The 15,361-nt window shown below is 35.7% G+C and overlaps 1 pseudogene; it reads left to right on the forward strand.

Annotated features, from left to right (window-relative positions):
* The first annotated feature begins 8,403 nt into the window (after nt 1-8,403).
* On the forward strand, nt 8,404-12,374 carry LOC114627793 (annotated as a pseudogene).
* Nucleotides 12,375-15,361: the final 2,987 nt, after the last annotated feature.

Below are 15,361 nucleotides of genomic sequence, written 5' to 3' on the forward strand. Positions count from 1 at the left end.
GAGGAATTCGGATATAGAGAGCTGTGGCTCAGGTCAGCTCTGGGGTACAGAAAAAAAAAAACAATTATAATGTTTTCTAATTACCATATTTATTGCTTAATGAAATCATTATCAATAGAAGAAGAAAAAGTTTTTGCTGGAAGGTAAATAACTTTTGAACAATACCTTAGACAAGGCTTATCTTTTAAAAGGTGACTTAAGGAAAGCCAATGATTTTAGCAAGCTTAGATAAATCCTCTAAGGAATATACTGATAGTGTGGCAAATTCTTTATTTTTAAAAACTACAGTGAGAAGATTTGGGGTTTTTTGGACATGATTTAAAGTGAAATGTATCACTTATCTCTGACAATATAGATTTAGGTACATATATTTTCATTTGATAATAAAGCAGAATCAGATAATTAAAGAAAACAACACTACTTAGAGAGCTGAAACCCTTATGTTAGTGTTTTGAGTTTACACTGATATAGAGAATCTCTATTGTAGTACGTCTGAAGCAGTTTTATACTTTATATGCTATCATGAAAGATACATTTGGGAGTTTAACTCAGTTTGATTTCCATCCTTTTTACTCTAATGGTTATCCATGTATGACATGATTTCTTCACTTTTACACCATGAATAAATACTTATTTAATAACTCTTGGAAAACTTGTGTATTAAAATTGTAGTGTTAAGGCTACCTCAGGCATTGGGGAATTGCCAAGTGATTTCCAAACATAAAATATAATTCCAGTGTTAACAGATAAGTGTGATGTGAATTCACTATAATGGGACTTCAATTGTCAAGCAGAATAAAGTAATTCTATTTTGGTTTTAAATACAATATCATGTTCTTCTTATAAAGAATGTCTCGTTGGTTGTTAAAAATAAATAAAAAGTTATGTATGTGAGATCTAGTTTTTCTTGAGTAGCCTAACTACTTTGATTCACAATATAATTTATTCACTGAATACTAACCTTTCTAATAACAATTATAAGATGTTTTATACATATTAGTTACATATAACATATGATAGTTCCTACAATTCTATCATAGGAACTATATGTATTCATATATAAATGCATTTTATCCCTTTAAAGATGTTACAAGTAATTGAATTATAGGGTAATTCAGCAATTTAAATAAAGCTATGTTGTACTTAATTAAAAACCAGAAGTCTAAACCAGAAGTATTATTGCACTGTAAAAAAAAAATCTCTCTAGTCATATTTATATGATAAATCTTTTCTTCTGTGTAGATTTTAACAGAGAAAAAGGTTGAATACTGTTCTTTTTATCAAAAATTTTATATATTTAGCTGGAGTTTTTTCCCCAAAATTTGTGTATTTTTTTTTCACTTCACTTCCATATTTATCATAGCCTGAATTTTCTTAAATAACCTTGGTATACTGCTCCTAGAGTTGAGAAATTTCTGGCAAGGAGCAGCAATGGTCTGGCATTAGTTTAACTCTCAATCTTGAGTAAATTTAAGCGTTATCTTGGGTAGTGTCTGCTGATATTGTAGGCTCATGGGCTGTAATTTAATAAACATCAAACCATGCTCCCAGCCTGTATTTTAAAGAAGCACTTTTGATACTTTAGACGTTTAGTTTGAATCTTAGACATTTAGTTTGAATCTTCCACATTCAGAATTCTAAAGCATGCTATTTAACCACAGCTCAGCTTCAGAATATAGTTTCAGCAGTGTAGCTATTTATCATTTATCAGACACAATTATCTATAGTTGAAGTTTGATTACACATTTACAATATATTTTAGTGACATTAGCTATATGAACATCTATAGAGAATCATTTTTAAAATCTTACAATGGCTATATTTATCAGTTAGACATAGCTTTATCCACATTTCATATTACTAAAGATTGTGTAAGCAGGCACTTTAAAACTTCAGCTGAGTTGATCTCCATGTCTTAATCTGCTGTTAACTCATTTGCATATTTCTAATGAACTGTGTTTTCAAATGCTAATGATGTACAAATGGTCATTTTTCCTTGCCACCTTGTGTTCAGTGCAATACAGCTTACTACAGAAAACTCCCTGGTTTGCAGTGCATTACTAATATACACAGTCTATGTTAATTACTCCCCTTACACCTGTTTTCATATGCTACAGTGCTTCTTTCATTTTCTGTTTTCAGATGAAGTAAACTAGTCTTATTATGAACACTTCTGTTAGCATACTGTGAGATTTCATTTGACATTAGACTATAGTTTCATAGGACTCATTGTGTTTGAACTAAACTTGAGAGAAAAACCCATTGCTTTCATTCTTTTGGCTTCCGTCATCAAAAATACTCATATATTGAATGTGTTAACTTTCTTAACTTTTCATAAGATCTTCACTGTAATCCAAATAACGATTTTTTTTTTACTATGCCTTAGTGAGAAGTGTGTATAACAAGAACTCTTTAACAAATGGCCTATGTATAACTTGTACTCCTGCAAAGAGTAAAAAATTCTTCTATATTTAAAAGTATATCTCTTTATATGAAAAATTAGAACATTTTTTTCTTTTTCTTCTCCCCATTATCTTCCTCTCTTCTCTTCTCTTCTCTTCTCTTCTCTTCTCTTCTCTTCTCTTCTCTTCTCTTCTCTTCTCTTCTCTTCTCTTCTCCTCTCCTCTCCTCTCCTCTCCTCTCCTCTCCTCTCCCCTCTCTCTCTCTCTCTCTCTCTCTCTCTCTCTCTCTCTCTCTCTCCCCCTCCCTCTTTCTTGAGATAAGCAAGTTTTTGCCTTCTAGCCAATTGTTAGACATCAATTGTTTGATGGTTCTTTCATTTCAACCTTGAAACCTCTCTCCCAAAATTTCATATTATCTTAATCAAGATGTTTAAACACAACTAGAGGGGCTGGAGAGATAGTTCAGTGGTTAAGAGCACTGACTGCTCTTCCAGAGGTCCTGAGTTCAATTCCCAGCAACCACATGGTGGCTTAAAACCATCTATAATAGGATCTGATGCCCTCTTCTGGTGTGTCTGAAGACACTTACAGTGTACTCACACCTTTAATCCCAGCTCTTGGAAGGCAGAGGCAGGCAGATTTCTCAGTTCGAGGCCAGCCTGGTCTTCAGAGTGAGTTCCAGGACAGCCATGGCTACACAGAGAAATCCTGTCTCGAAATAACAACAACAACAGCAAAAACAAAAAAAAATTATCGCAACTAGAAGTCTATAAATTAAAAAGTTGTAACTATTTAATACTCTTACACTAAGCATGAAATTGCTGATTTATTTATGTTCTTTCATTTTTATTAATCCTTTGAGATTTTTTTAACAATGTGTTTTCATTGAATGCTCTCCCTCTCCAAACTTTTCCCAACACTATCTTGCCCACATTCAACCACCTTTGTGTTTTCTTATTGTTTTATAAACCCATCAATCCAAATTTGTTTTGTTCATATAGTTCTGAATATGTGGCCTTCTAATGGAGCATGGTGGATTTACTATAGGCTATACTCTTAGTGAAAACCAACTGTCTTTTCCAAAAAGCTATGAATTAATAAAAGATCCTTGGCTAGGGGTGGAATTTTGTGTTGACCGCTCTTCTCCATGTTAGGGTTTGTCCTGACTTGAGTTCAGACAGGTCTTGTGCATGCTCTTACAACTGTTGTGTAAGCATACTTTCCCAACTGTGTCTGGAAGACACTGTTTGCTTATTGCTACCCACTGCTTCTGGCTTCTATATTCTTCTTCTGCAATAATTTCTGAGCCTTGGGACGAGAGAGTATGAGATAAATATTTTATTTATTGCAGAGCACTTGGAAATTTTTTATTCTCTATACTTTTACCAAATCTGTGTTAATTGATACCTGTTTCAAATAGAAGCTTCTCTGATGAGAGTTGAGCGATCTATTAATGCATGTGCACAACAATAAGTCATTAGGATGCAGTTTCAAATTAAGTTCATTTAGCAAAACAATAGTAGGTTCTCCCTTAGATTCTATGACCTCTCTTACCAGGTAATGGGTTTCATCTTGACCTGTGGTTCTTACATACAATCAGAAAGAAGTTGATTAGTCCCATGGTGTTCATGGCACTATTGCTCAAGCATGCATGTCTTGCTAAGCAAGTCATTGTTGTATCTCACAGACTTAACTGAACAAACCTAATGGCTACTTTTGTTCTCTAGTGGCATATATAGCACATTTAAGTGCTATGAAAGCTAGCTAGTAGAGCTGACGCTTCTGAGTGAATATACCAACTTGAGTTCTTCATGCTCTCTGACTCAAGCAATAGGATCATGCTATAAGGTTTTGGAGGGTAACCAATAATATTGGCTATTGTCTGTAATGTCTAAAACATATAATAAGATCTATGTGGTTTGTTTCAATTATGTTAAATCAAATTTTGTATACATGGTAAAATACAGAAATAATATTTTTCTTATTAAAAACATATCCTTATTCTTCTTTGACTTATTCTGAAATATATTGTATAATACATCTGAATTAAATTTACTTCTGGTTTAGATTGAATTAAAATGTGAGAAACTATATTTATACTGACAAAAACCGTTGCCTTCACCACTTCTGGAAGCAGAAGATAGCTTTTATACTACAGTACTCCATTCCCCAAATTGCACATTATTCATCCTATTCATTGTTTCTACCATATCATAGGTAGTCACTTTGCTTCCCTTACTCTACAGAACAATGCTTATTATAGCTATTTTCATAATAGTCCCTGGTTATTAAAGTACGCAAATATTTCTTAACTGATGATAATAGTCCAATCATTTTTTCATTGAATAAAATAAATGATGCACAAAAATGTTGCATGTCATCACCTCCCCCAAACCAAAAAAAAGTCATATGCATGTATACATATTCAACCAGAAATAAAATAGATTTTAAAATCATTGAACATGTTTGTTTACATGTATTTACTTAGTTCATATGTGTATGTAGTTGTGAGTGGCATCATGACACACTGTATGTGAGTGTGAGGAAGGAAATTGTAGAAGTTTGTTCTCTCCATCACCATGTGGGTCTCTAAGTTCCAATTCTGACTATTAGAACTTGTGGGATGAGTCTTTACACTTTGATCCATTATAACAATCCTAGTTGTGTTAATTGACAGTAAGGACACATTTCAAATAATACATATTTATAAGATAAAGTATGGCATTTCAACACACACACATAAAACTCATAATGAATAATACTTGGCTAATTGGCAAACCTTCCATCTGAAATATTTAATATAAACTATAGCTATGTAACTATATTATAGAACTTTATAAGCCATCCTCCTTATACAACTGCACTTCTGTATTAATCTCCCTCTCTTCATTCTCCCTCTCCAAGAATTTCCTATTCTGTGTTAAACACTGTTTCACTTTCTAATACTGTAAAAATCAATATCTTATTTTCTGCATGTAAACGAGAATAGTGATACTTTTCTCTTTATTTTTGACTTATTTCATTTAACCTGATGATTTCCAGTTCTATTCATAGTTCTGGAAATCATAGGATTTAATTCTTTTCATGACCTAACCTATATTAAGCCATTAAATATACACATACTTATTAAAATCCATTCATTTACTACTAGGATTGTGGAATGATTACATGCCTTAGGAATTGTGAATAATCCTGCATGACTGTATTTCCTCCATGTCCTGATTTCAATTTCTTTGGATATATCCTCAGCATTGAAACAGCTGGACAATTGGGGTATATTTCTAAATGTTACTCACAAGCTCTTGCATTTTTATACTTTATTGTACCTCTTTCCTATGATTGATATTCCCTTTAATGTTTTTTCACAAATTTTAAAAGTATGATGGTTAAAAGGATTATTTATCACAACTTACTGAAAACTGGAATTTACTATATAGCTTCCAAAAGTCCATAGCTTCAAATCATTAGTTCTTTTTTTCCTTATAGCTAGCCATAAGGCCCCTAACCTTACAATTCTGTTGCTCACCAATTCCTTCCTTACAGCTCTCTCTGCATGGTCCCAGAAGGTGTGCTTTGAATGCTTCTGTTGTTTCCTGTTACAGACATACACTATAAGTTGCCTAAACAATGACTCTCCCATTTGGCCCTTTTTGATTCCTACAGCACCTATTCTTAGCTCTATATTATTTTTCCCCAGGGAATCCTTTCTTGATTCCCCTGATAATTTAGATTCTATTCTCCTATACAGGTTCATAGCACAGTGAATGTTTTAAAGCCTCTTTTAGGCTTGATTTTACGTTAATTATTAGTTACATTCTGTTCACTTTTCCTCCTTTGCAATAATATGGTCCCTGGCAGCAGGAGACATGGTTGGTATCTACTATGTTCATTATGTACCTTTCTCTCTATTACTATGTAGATTATATTGACTCTGTCTATTGTGTGGAAAATAAATGGATTAAAACCAATACAATTTAAGTCACTTACCTTACCATCAAGCTTACATCTAGTCACAATTTCAAACTACAGATAGTTGAATAGTATGACAAAAGAACTCCCATGGGAAGTTAGTGCTACCCCTTGTAACAAGTTAGACAGATAGTTTTTCCTCTTTCTTCCCTATCTGTATAATGTAGTTACCTTGTTTTCTTCTACATGTGGAACAGAACTTGTTACTGATACATGATAATAGCTTGAAACGGAATAAACTAAGCTTTATGTACAATTTATTTAAGAGCATATTTAGTGATCGATAGTCATCTTCCAGTTTATAGATTCTGTGTTTCTATGCAAAAGAGCAGAAGGAAAGGAAACAAATAAGATTTTTATTAGAGAGAGAGAGAGAGAGAGAGAGAGAGAGACAGAGACAGAGACAGAGAGACAGAGACAGAGAGACAGAGACAGAGAGACAGAGAGAGACAGAGACAGGGACAGAGACAGAGACAGAGAGACACACACAGAGAAAGAGAGAGAGAGAGAGAGAGAGAGAGAGAGAGAGAGAGAGAGAGCAAAACAATAAGAACTTATAAAAGCAAGTTTCATGCAGACTGCCTGCACATAAAATAAACTTCTATGAGCTAGTGGTTAGAAGGCAGCCAGGAGGAACAATTTCCAAAATTGAACAACAGTTTGGGATAATCCGAATTACCTTGTCTGGAAATAGGAAATACAGTAGTAAATTCAGTAATTTCAGTTTTCTTCTGATTAACATATGGTATATATAGAATTTTTATTAAAGTCATTGTACATCTAAATATAAGAGGTTCATAAATTGATGTTTGAGGCTGATGAAACAGAAATTACCTATCTTATATACAATAACTTTTTTCTTCCTCAATTTGCAGAATAAAATATATTTTAAAACTATACCAGTTGATAGAATCATTGCTTCACAAGTACATAATCCTGGGTTCAATTCCCCGCAACACATAAACTTGGCTTGATGGTGCCTGACTACAATATTCCAGTATTAGGGATGTTGATGGAAAGATCAGAAATTCAAGATCATCTAATGCTATAAAGTGAGTTCCAGACCAAATTGGGATTTTGTGAGTTGCAGATTAAAAATAATAATAATGAACACATTTAAGCATCCTCTGGAATGCAATCCAATGTTGATAAGTCCCATTCAAAAATGACATATTTTTCCTTCCTCTAATGAGGCCATGCTGCTCTTTAATAGTGATGTGATAAAATGTATTCATGAAACCTTTATTTTATTTATATTTATGAGAATCACTTACTAAATATATGAGGAACAAATAACTATCATGGTTATCATTAGCAATATGTTGAAAGTCATTCTTTTCTCTAACAGCTTTTGGCAAGCTATGAAACTAAAATGGCGAGACTAGTCTTGGATGCTGGCCTGTTTTCAGTGAGATATGATCCTTGCTGCTTCTTTGTCCCGCCTTCCAAGCTGTAGAACATTGAATATTAAAGTAGCTGCTACTTAATTACCATTTTTACTGTTACTGTGTCTGTTTCAACTCTCACTTTCAATTAAAAGATGAATGAATCATTTTCATTTTTTAATAAAAAGTGAAAAACATGCTGATTTAGAAGCTGATTAAGTGCTAATTAAAGACAAAGTTGTTCTCACAAGTTCAAATTACATCTTTGTCATATGTAAATAATAGTTGATATTTTAGCACAGTTTGCAATTTGTATTATCTTCAACCACAGCTACTTTTAATTTCATGTTATTGGTACTCTATAATGCAATGGATGTTCATTTGAAAATTGAATGCTTTCAAGAGTTTTTAAGTCCTCAGTGTGACCAAACTGTATCAAAATTATAAAAATTGATTTTAAATTATCCATGATATTTCATTAGGATACAAACAATTTATTAAAATTTGACTAATCCAGGCATGTACCCAACATATTACTCACATAATCTCACTTTTATAACAATTTTTACCATTTTATAATGGAAGAAAAAATTGGGAGTTACACAAGACTATACAGCTACCTAAAAATAATAACTGGATTCAAAACCATGCTCATCATTCCTCAGGGTACATAATCCCTTCAATTACTATGTTGTATTGACCCACTATGCACCTTTGGCTAGATAGCTATTAAAACAACCATCAATTCTGACCAAATATAACTACATTGGAGATTATTTTTAAAAATTACCAAGAAAGACAATTAATTTTAATAGACTTAACTTTTGGTTGTTCAATATCAGTGTGTGTGTGTCTTTTTAGACAAAACCGTTGATAAAAGAAATGTATATATTATACATGTTTGTTATTAAATCTAATTTAAAAATCAACATGCCCTTTCAGACTATTCTCTTTTTTGTATGTATAACTCACATGTCTGTCATGAAAGTACTTCACTACATAAGCATTTCATTAAAAATGTCAGATGGCCTTCAATCAGATTTTCATTGTACTCACAGATAAGGCTCAACTCTGTAGCTTCACCAAAGCATATTATAAAGAGTATTGAGGAAAAGGTAGATTACTACATTAAAGTGAATGTCATGGGCACAGGATGTAGTTTATTTTGTACAAGGAAATGTATTGTTTTTTTGTCAAAGGCATCAAAATACCTTCTTCATAATGTCAAGAAACTATGTGTGCAATGATGACTTTGAATATCCAGTGAAACTTAATTTGACTTTTAGTATATTTGAGACAGAATGTCAAATGACATGAAAAATAAATGTTTGCTTAAATATGACCCATAGCATACTAGAGTTTTAAGATGATGATAATAGTATTTTATTTTCTGATAGTATTTCTGTTCATGTTTGGGTCAAGATATGAATTTGAAAATAACAACAACAAAACAATCAGAGTTTCTGCTTTCTATGGCACCTTGTTGGGCTGAAATACTTAAAGTCAATATATAAAATTTTGACAGCAATATAGAATCTGTTATGGCAGAACCAATATTACAATGAAAGGAATTTCAGAGTTTTGCCTCTTCTCCTTTCTTCTATTTGTTTATTTACTAATTACTCAAGCTCAGTATTTGTAAACATTATTCATCAGATTCTTTTGGAGGGATTCTTTTAACACTTTGGAATAATGTGAATTACTTTCTCAAGATTACTTCATATTTAAAAGCATATGAAAGAAATGCTACATAGTTGCTACAAGGCAGTATAGCAGAAATATAGAGTGATAAAAATTTACTCACCAGTCATTTCTAAAAATTATGATTTAAGGCCTCTAGATAAAGAAACTTAACTTCCATCCTATGGAAACTGACAATAGATGAAGAAAAAGATAGATTTACAAATCAGCAAATACAGTGTTACAAATGATACTGTTTATGTGTGTAAAGGTTAATGGGGTGACACGGGAGCTGAGGTTTTTGAATCTTTATATTTCAGTGCACCTTCTAGAATTCAATTCTGTATCCGAAGCACAACTTAATTGGTGAGTTCTTCTTATGTTACCAGTAAATACATTACCTTCTATGCCTAAATCTTGCCTATCAATCTTTTATATTTGTTTAAGATATATTGCTTAGTACAACTAAACATAAATAAACTGATATGGACATTCTAATATAAAAACTTGTAAAAGTAAACTACATCTAAATTTGTACACAGCCTTTACAGAAAAGCATATTGTAAAGATATATATATATATATATATATATATATATATATGCATGCATGCACATACGTGTATGTATGTATGTATGTATGTATGTATGTATGTATGTATGTATGTATTTATGTATCCTAAGGAAACATTTCTGCCAGGCCAGTTACAATTCATCATTTTAAAACTACCAGACAGGTTCTTCAATAATGGAGCATGTTTAGACAGGAGATATGGCTCAGCAATTAAGCACACTGAATCCTCTTATAGAGTATTGAGGTTTGATCATCAGTACCCGCATGGTAACTCCAGTTACAGAGGTATACTGACCTCTGTAGGCACCAGACATTCATGTGGTTCATACACACATTCAAGCAACTTCTAGAAGCAAATTATAGAAGCAAATTCTGTGTGTTCTAGAGGATTATTTGATTATGAAAAGAATATTTGTTTGGTATGAAAGGATTCTAGGCAATAATCAATATTTAAATGTTTTAAAATTTTGTAACAACTATAATCCACTTTTAAAACTGTGCTAAATAAAAGCAGGCGACTGCACAGTGGACATTCCAGGCTGTCTTCTGTACACCAGGACTGGCTCTACCCCACACCTGACACATCAGACACTGCAGAATATCCATGGAGTTCCAGCCATGGCCCAGCTCACACTGTGATCCCTAGCAGAACATCATGAAATCTTGGCAGAGTATAAGAAAGGAGTTGGAAGCTTTATAGGCATGCCAGAATCGCTCTTCTATTGTTCCCTTCACGATCCTGTCAGCCCTGGCCCAGCTGGTTATGTAACAAATAAGTCTGTGTCTGTGTGGGGTTTTGGAGGGTGAGTGGAAATGACTGTTTCCAAGTTCATGGCAATTCAGGAAGCCCTGCAGCCAGATTGGTTCCAGTGCCTCTCGGATGGAGAGGCATCTTGTGCAGAAGCAACTTCCATAAAAAGGGCCAGGAAGTCTGTGGGTCGGTCACTTCTGTTCCTGGACAGCTGTTTGCGACTACAGGAAGAGTCTGAGATCCTTCTGAAAAGTATGATCATTGGAGTGATTGAAGGTGGAGATGTGATGGAAGAGAGGTTGAAGTCGGCACGAGAGACAGCCAAGTGACCCGTCAGGGGCTTCCTGGTGGATGGCTTTCAAGGGAATCCAGCAGTCACAGAAACCAGACTGCACTTGCTGTCATCAGTCACTGCAGAGCTGCCAGAGGACAAACCAAGGCCAGTGCTGGATTGGGATGCAGCCAGCCTCGTGGGAGGTGGGCAGAGGTGGGTGTCCTTTCCATGTCTTGATTATGTCCTTCCTGTCTTAATTCTTGGCCAGCTGGGAAATTTCCATAGAGGCTGTTACCCTGGTATAAGAATGTAGAGGGGGATAATTGGCACAGATTAGTTTATTTGATCCTCATCACTGAGGGCAAATGTTACCCTCTGTTCTCTCATCCTTGAGCCAAATACAGATACTGCTTTTTACTCATGATAACATGGTGCCTGGAGACAAAAGTAAAGTCATGTTGCATTCTGGTATAAATCAAGGGCTGTGGGTGTCCGAGGTGCCTAGTGGGATGATGATATGCTCTGTTATTAAGAACCTTCAACAAGTCTGCTTTTGTGACAGTGAATAGTGTTACTTTGTTTTGTTTGTTCATTTAATTCATGTGACTAGTGGGGTTGGTTCTTTTGTGTACATATATCTTAAGAGTACTGCAACGGTAACAAGAGATGATCCCTAATTTCAGAGCAACTGATGTCAACACTAGACCTAAATGTATTTCTTCTTCTGAGGAGTCTTGTATATTTCAAGCTGGCCTCCAACTTGCTATGGCTCTTCCAGCCTCTGACTCTTGAGAGCTGAGATTACAGGTGTGTGCCATTGCTCCTGGTCTGTACAGTGCTGGGAATGGAGCCCACAGCTTTGTCCGTCCTAGGCCAGCCAGGCACAGAAAGAGCTACTGTGTGATCTCACCCTTGTGGAACCTGAAATCTGTAGAGAGCCGTGGAAAGCAGAGACGTCTCTGGCAATCCGATGCTCTCACAAGTTCTGTAATTTACTGTCTTTGTGTAAGGGGAAAGCGCGCGAAGTCACAAGCCCTTCCCGAGGCATATAGGATTTTATGGGCAATTAACCAACCAGATATGTACACATCACTCCAGGGGGTATTTAACCAGGGACTTCTCGGGGCTCGGGGCCTTTTCTCCCAGCCGGTTTCCACCAGCCGGCCTTTTCCCAGCGAGTCTTTTCTCTATAACATCGTAATAAAGATCTGGTGAAGAACTTTGGTGTCTGTGTGATCTCGCAGGCGAGTCCACGCCACCGACATAAGAGGGGCCGAAATCCCGGGAAATTCGAAGGTACCCTGTGGAGAGAAGGCCCTCCCATCCGGAGTAAAACCTTAAGAGACTGCAGTGGAAGACAGAATCAGCGAGGTATGTTTAATCCTGAATCTTTTCATATTTCCCCTAAATCACAAGCTGCAGTGGAAGCGTTGGCTATCCTTGTGCCGGCTTTAATTTTATTTCTATTGCTGTTATATTGCTTTCACCGGTACGCCTGTTAGAATCTTGCCGCTTGAGCCGCCCCCCCCCCCCTTCTAGCAGAGAGTTGGTCCGGTCCCCTTCCAGCAGTTTTTTCAATCCGGTGCGATTTTTCCAAGGCAAAAGAAACTTGGTTCCGCCTTTCCTTTAGCTGCCTTGAGCCGCGGGCTTCAGCGAGCAAGCAGAGCCGTAATCCCGCCCTCCGCTGGGCGCTGCTTCAGGCAGCGGTTTTTACGAACAGGCAGAGGCTCCGCATAATTAATTAGCCACGAGTGAGCTACGGAGCAGAGCTTTTCCCGGAGAGTCAGATTCCCCCCAAAGATACAGCATGGGGTCCTCATCCTCACAGTCAGTGGTGATAGGGCTTCAGACGCTCCTGGGACAACACAAACTGAAAGTTTCTGCTCATACATTGGAAAACTTTGTCAAAAAAATAGAGTGTCGCCTTGGTACGCTCGCACAGGAACGCTGACGCTCGCCTCCTGGGACAGGTTAGAACAGGATCTAATTCAAGAACAGCAAAATGGGAAGTTGAGGCCAGGCACATGCCCATTGTGGAAATTGATACGGTCGTGCTTACAGGATCAAAAATGTAGCTCAGCTATTGTGGTGAGTCAGGAGATACTGAAAGAGATGCAGGATAAAAATTTACCAGTAACTGAATCTGGGAGAGCGCTCACAAGCTCAGTTAGAAGCTTGGGTAGACTGTCTACAGAAACTCCCCAGACACTAGATCTGAGGGAGGGAAGTAGGGACCGGAAAGGTTCCTGGGAGAGTCTTTTTACGAAGGAAAAGCCTCTATATCCAGTAGAGGAATTGCAAAATCTTAAATTATATGAATATGAATCTGGGAGGTCTGGCTCTTCCAAGCGAGAACCAGAGAGAGAAAGAAAAATAGTCCGTTATGAGGCGGAAGGAGATGAAGAAGTAGTCCTCTTTGAGGCGGAAGGATTCCATTCACGTGGGTGGCTGCAGCCGCAGAGCAGAGAACAAAGGGAGGCGGGGATTAGAAAGCGCGCACTTACAGCTCCCCCGCAACCCTGGAATTCTCAGGCAGCACTCCCTGCTGCAATTTTGAGCGCACCACTGCCTTATGCAGACAAGCGCGGTGCAACCACCTTCCTTTCAAAGAAAGATGTTTCAAGCCTTTCCAGTGTTTAAAGCTGCGAAAAGAAGTTGCATTTACACATCGGTAGAATATATTTCTATTAAAGAACTTGCTGAGTTAGTTCAAAAGCATGGGTTTGATGCTAATTTTACAGCCATGAAGTTTGAGAGACTAGCCACTATGGCAATGACCCCAAGCAATTGGCAAAATGCAGTGAGAGCTGCTCTCCCCAATAAAAATTAATAGATACTGTGGCTGATGTAACAATTATTAGAAGACAAGAGTGCCTTTAACTTGGCGTTTGTCTGATCCCTCATTCAACTAAAAGGAGTTGCTTATTCAGTTAAACGAAAAACAAAGTTCAAATTTAAGATTTATGAAATTAATGAGACATTACAGCCTGTCTTGCCTACGTCAGTTACCATTCTAGTAAATACATAGAATTATTATAGATTTAAAAGATTGTTTTTATTGTTCCTTTACATCCTGGTAAAGGTGATGAGTTTAAATCCAATGAATTTATTAGTGATTCTTGAGAGCCCATGAAACAATGTCATTAAAAGGCTGCTTCAAAGAATGATTAATAGTCTTATATAAGAATTTGTTATTGCTTTAATACAGAAATTAAACATTTAAATCTCTCAGGGTATTTTATTCATTTTGTTAACTGATATCTCTAAAAAGAGTTTTTCTGTACACCCTTGCTCTAATACAATGAGTTTCAAAATTTTGGAGTACTTGCTGCTCCAGAAAAGATTCAAAGACAGTATCTTTATAATATTTGAGAATTCAGTTACATCTTAAACAGATTGTGACACAGAAAATTCCAATAAGAATAGATAATGGGGGCTGGAGAGATGACTCAGCCGTTAAAGGCTAGGCTCACAACTACAAATATTTAGAGTTCAATTCCCAGCAACCCATGGTGGCTCACAATCATTCGTAGTGGGATTTAGCGCCCTCTTCTGGCTTACAGGCGTACATACAAAAATTGGTTTACTTTTGATGATTCTTAAAAATCAAGTTAACAGATATTAATTGGCTAAAACCTCATCTTAAACTTACCATAAGAGGACTTGAACCTCTGTTCGATGTTTTTCAAGGGAGATGCAAATCCTAATTCCCCTCAACAGTTAACTGATGAGGAATAGATAGCTTTGTAAAAGTATAGAATAAGCTGTTGGTCATTAAAAGATAAATTATATAGACCATGATACATTGTTGGCTGTTTACATTATTGCTACTCATGTGCTCACAACAGACCTTGGCCAAAGAAACCATTAATGTGGATTCATCTATCTACAAGTAAAGTTTGAACATCTTATTTTGAAACTATTACAGTGTTAATACAAGATTGTAAGATAGAATCCTAAAAATATTTTAGATGAAATGCTAATTCTTTATTCCAAATAAAAATTAAGTTGGTTATTGGAAAATAATGATATTTGACCTATTACTTGGCAAAGTTTTTAGGCAAAATTGATAATCATTATCCGTAAGACAAGTTGTTAACAGTTGTTCTCTATACATGCTTTTGTTTTTCCTATAAATTTACATGCAGCCCATAGAAAAAATGTTTACTATATTTACAGATGCCTCATCAATTTATTAGACAGTATATGTAATTATATCACATGTTCATTTTCTTGAATTTTCCCCTGCTTCAACACAAATAATTAAATTATGTGCTGTAGAAACTGTTTGAAATGCTGAAAATTCAAGCTTTCAATTGGTACACTCA

This window comes from Grammomys surdaster, unplaced genomic scaffold (assembly GCF_004785775.1).
Source record: "Grammomys surdaster isolate TR1022 unplaced genomic scaffold, NIH_TR_1.0 61, whole genome shotgun sequence".
In the NCBI taxonomy this organism is placed as follows: Eukaryota; Metazoa; Chordata; class Mammalia; order Rodentia; family Muridae; genus Grammomys; species Grammomys surdaster.